This window comes from Triticum dicoccoides, chromosome 6B (assembly GCF_002162155.2).
Source record: "Triticum dicoccoides isolate Atlit2015 ecotype Zavitan chromosome 6B, WEW_v2.0, whole genome shotgun sequence".
NCBI lineage: Eukaryota > Viridiplantae > Streptophyta > Magnoliopsida > Poales > Poaceae > Triticum > Triticum dicoccoides.
The window spans coordinates 136133087-136138209 of NC_041391.1; the positions used below are offsets into that span (position 1 = coordinate 136133087).

Here is a 5123-nt window from a genome sequence, read left to right on the forward strand (position 1 = left end):
TATCATGTATGAAGTTTGAAGAGCGCTCTTGGACAGAAGGTATTATGCATGTAACACCTAAATATTGTAGTGCGTCGAGAAAATTTGAATCAGACAATCCACCCAACTACCAATAAACAGCAATTAAAACCCATAATGCTTAATTCACACTTCTCAAATTCTACTGCACGTTGGAGCAATCAGAATAACAACGCATATAGAGCATATCAAGACAATGAGAGCATAACCATGATAAGTTACAAGTTCTGACTAAAGAAACTAGTCATAGCATCAAGTACTCTAAATGCTTTCTCCATCTTGGCGATAAGCAATATCCATCGATCATTGAAGTGAACATAGTAGGATAACCAAGTAAAAGATGATGCGTTCCTCAATTATCCTTCCGATTCCGATGCCTATGTATCCTTCTTCATTTTGGTAATAAACTCCTTGGCTTTCACGGAATCTCCATGTTTAAAATAACCCTCAATCATGCACATGTAAACAGTTTTGTCAGGTGGTACTCCCCTATCAATCATCTCACTGAATTTTTCCGTAGCATCATCCATCCTGCCCATTTTGCATAATCCAGCTATCACAGACAAAAATTGTGACTTCATTAGGGTTCACCCCCTGCTTCAACATGTCTTCGAAGAAAAGCATAGCCACATCCATCATTCCATATTCAGCATATGCAGCAATTAGTATGTTGAAACAATGGAGGTCAGGTATGACCCCTTCTGCTGCCATCAACTGATAGAGATCAATCATGGCAACAAGGGATCCTTCTTTAGCGTATCCATGGAGTATTATAGAGTATGAGATGACATTAGGTTTTAGGCCCTTCACAGCCATTGAATAAAAAATTTCTACAGCTTCCTTGAATCTTCCATTCTTGCAAAGGCAGGTCATGAGTGAGTTGTAGGTAACAACGCTTGGCATAACACCTTGGCTTCTCATCACTTTCAACAACCTAGCGACTTCTTTCAACTGTCTCAAAGTTGAATATCCTTGGATCAGGATAGTATATGTCACAACATCTGGTTGGACACCATTATGAACCATTGATCGAAGAACCACCTCTGCCTTGTCCATTGCTCTTGCTTTGCATAGCGCATTGATAATGGAGGTATACATCGCCACATCGGGCACAACCCCCTGTTGTATCATTTCATGGAACAGATCGCATGCTTTGCTTACTTCACCTTCCTTAAAGAAGCCATCGATTACCATGTTGTATGCAAACACATCCGGGGAGTAGTCAGCACCTTTTTTGGTCATTATATGGAGCACGTCAAGCGCAAGCTGGCTCCTCCCGTTGTCGCAAAGACTCTTGAGAATTACTGAGTAGGAGATGGCATCACTTACGTCGTTCGGCATTCTGTGGAGCAGCATATCCAAAGCCTCCTCTGTGCACTTCAAGTCGCAGAGGCACTTGAATAAGCCACTATAGATTACGATGTCTGCCGTGACGCCTGTCTTGAGAAGGTGAGTGAAGAAGGAAGGCCCTAGGTCCGGACGGCGCGTGCGGCAGCAACATTCAATTAGTATGCTGTAGGTGTGACTGGTGAGTGCTATCACCCTGCGGCAGCCTGCTCGGGCCATGCGGTTGAAAAGATGGATGGCGAGGACAGGGCCGTCGGTGCAGGCGGCGGAGGGCGGCGCACATGCGAGGGCAGCAAATAAGCCGTTGAGTGCACGCGCTGATACTGGGACAGGTTGGCGCAGCATTTCGTCGAACAGTTGGTGCGCGAGCTCTGGCCTGAGCGTCCCGAAGCCCAGATGGCCGTGGAGTTCGGTCAGCAGATCGTTGGCGCGTGAGGAAACGGGGCTGGAGAAAGAGCGGACCTGAAGGCGTGACATTGTCGCCGTCTAATTTCTGCAGCGGCGGTGAATGCGGGAGGCAACGAACAAGTCCTGTCCTGGTGGGAGGAGGGCGGACGGAGGAGACACTAGACTGGGTGGTGTCGCTCGCTTCTTCCTGCAGCGACGGTGAGTCCGGGCGCGCGCCGGCGACGACCAACCACGGGCGCGTCCAGCGACGGGAGGACGGTGGACGGTGGTGCTGGATTGGGGGATTTTAGATTCGATTTGGAGCTCGGCGCGGCTGGGATTCGATTTGCTGGGCGGGTGCATCATGCCTTTTACTCGGAGTACATGGGATTGGGTGGTGTTCGTACAAGCATGCATCATGCAATTCTGTTGGATATTTTGAATTTGTTTGGTATTTGGATATTTGGTTGACGTGACCACTGTCTCATATTTTAAGATTCTCATGATGTTTCTGCTTTTGCTCTCTTCTTTATATTTCCTATATATCTATATTGTTGTTCACTCGAGTAAACAAATATGAGGAGTAAAAAAAGGGTTCATAACAGAACCCTTAAAACTTATCTTCCCAAATCTTTTAACACAAATTCATCTGCGTTCATTGAGCTAAAAGCTTCACTACTCAGCTACTTTATTAAACAGTACTTTGGGCATATAATTCATCAGTTCCTCACCAGGAGAACTCATCCAAACAGGAAGACAAAAAATTTACACGCTTCAATGAAGACACAACTTCCTTGACTACTACTTCAAGTCCAATAATTACTTTCTTCCTCTCTTTAAGTTCACTAGATGATCCGTTGCGCCCATGGCGCAAAAAGCGAGGGTGAGCCATGCAAGTGAGAGTGAGTTAGAGCCAATTTAATAGATACTTAGTACACAATGTTATATATTTCATTACATGGTAGCATGATAGCTCAAAAGAAAGTTATGAGATCACTTGATGATATTGGCTTTATAAAGCAAACTATTTTAGCAGAGATGCATCATATAGCTAGAGCTGGTCTCTTAACCCCTGGCTGAGTCTTGTATCTGCTGCCAACAGGAAAGACATGAAGGCGGTGATATTAGGTAGAGACATCACGACATGTTCCATCAATATTGACCATGATTTCATCGTCTAAACAACTCTTCATTTTAGGGGTGTTTGGTTCCTGTAGACCAGGTTTCAATATTGTTGTCCTTCATTTTGACATATACATTCCAAATCTTTTTTCCTGCCTGCAATTAAGTCATCGTCCTAAAATATATTAGTTCTCCCCCCCCACACACACCATTTCTTTTGCCTTGGCAAAAGATAAATTGCAAACAGACAAATTTATGGGAAAAAACGCCACCCATATACATAAACATGGTCAGATTAATACTAGCACACAGGCATCTCTATTAAATGTTCGCTCTCTCTCACTGGTAGCTTCCAACAATCAGACCCTCCCCTCTGCTGGTACTACCATCCATAAAACTCAATGAGACCTTGAGATCTACCGAAAGGCATAAAACCCCTACCTCATACTTAAAACTAATGATGTCACATGCATCCTATGACAAAAACAACATGTAGAATAGAAGCATGGTAGTAATGAAATACTTTTTCATAAACCTAATAATGGCTAACATTAAAAACTGACGGTCAAAGCATTTCACATCGAGATATCTTGTCTTTGTTTCCAGAACAAACCCCACCAAAACATAGTATTCTTACTCTGGCAATGAGTGAAACTTGAAAAGACAGCGAGGGAGTACAACGATCCCTTGGCTCAATTGTGGTCGGATCCAATTAGTTACCATTCAAAATAAGTTTCTGTCAGAGTTGATGTGGAATAGAATGGTGGTTGTGAAGAGGACAAAAAGAGGGGAAGATAGTCTCACATCAACTAGGCGTATCAACGGGCTATGGAGATGCCCATCAATAGATATCAATGTGAGTGAGTAGGGATTGCCGTGCAACGGATGCACTAGAGCTATAAGTATATGAAAGCTCAACAAAATAAACTAAGTGGGTGTGCATCCAACTCGCTTGCTCACGAAGACCTAGGGCATTTTGAGGAAGCCCATCATTGGAATATACAAGCCAAGTTCTATAATGAAAAATTCCCACTAGTATATGAAAGTGACGAAATAAGAGACTCTCTATCATGAAGATCATGTTGCTACTTTGAAGCACAAGTATGGTAAAAGGATAGTAGCATTGTACCTTCTCTCTTTTTCTCTCATTTTTTTAATTTTTTATTTGGGCCTTTTCTCTTTTTTTATGGCCTTTTTTTTATTTTTTCGTCCGGAGTCTCATCCCGACTTGTGGGGGAATCATAGTCTCCATCATCCTTTCCTCACTTGGGACAATGCTCTAATAATGATGATCATCACACTTTTATTTTTCTTACAACTCAACAATTACAACTCGATACTTAGAACAAAATATGACTCTATATGAATGCCTCCGGCGGGGTACCGGGATATGCAATGAATCATGAGTAACATGTATGAAAGAATTATGAACGGTGGCTTTGCCACAAATACGATGTCAACTACATGATCATGCTAGCAATATGACAATGATGGAGCGTGTCATAATAAACGGAACGGTGGAAAGTTGCATGGCAGTATATGTCGGAATGGCTATGGAAATGCCATGATAGGTAGGTATGGTGGCTGTTTTGAGGAAGGTTTATGGTGGGTGTATGATACCGGCGAAAAGTGCGCGGTATTAGAGAGGCTAGCAATGGTGAAAGGATGGGAAAAAGTGCGTATAATCCATGGACTCAACACTAGTCATAAAGAACTCATATACTTATTGCAAAAATCTAGAAGTTATCAAAGCAAAGTATTACGCGCATGCTCCTAGGAGGATAGATTGGTAGGAAAAGACCATAGCTCGTCCCCAACCGCCACTCATAAGGAAGACAATCAATAAATAAATCATGCTCCGAGTTCATCACATAACGGTTCACCATACGTGCATGCTACGGGAATCACAAACTTCAACACAAGTATTCTTTAAATTCACAACTACTCAACTATCATGACTCTAATATTATCACCTTCATATCTCAAAACAATTATCAAGCATCAAACTTATCTTAGTATCCAACGCACTCAAAAGAAAGTTTCACATATCTTGAATACCAAGTATATTAACATTAAGCAAATTACCATGCTATTAGCGACTCTCAAAATAATCTAAGTGAAGCATGAGAGATCAATAGTTTCTTTAAAACAAATCTACCACCGTGCTCTAAAAGATATATGTGAAGTACTAGAGCAAAAATTATCAAGCTCAAAAGTTATAAGTGAAGCACATAGAGTATTCTAACAAA

The 5123-nt window shown here is 42.1% G+C and overlaps 1 pseudogene; it reads right to left on the reverse strand.

The window, feature by feature from the left end:
• Positions 1-230: 230 nt before the first annotated feature.
• On the reverse strand, positions 231-1954 carry LOC119326011 (annotated as a pseudogene).
• Positions 1955-5123: the final 3169 nt, after the last annotated feature.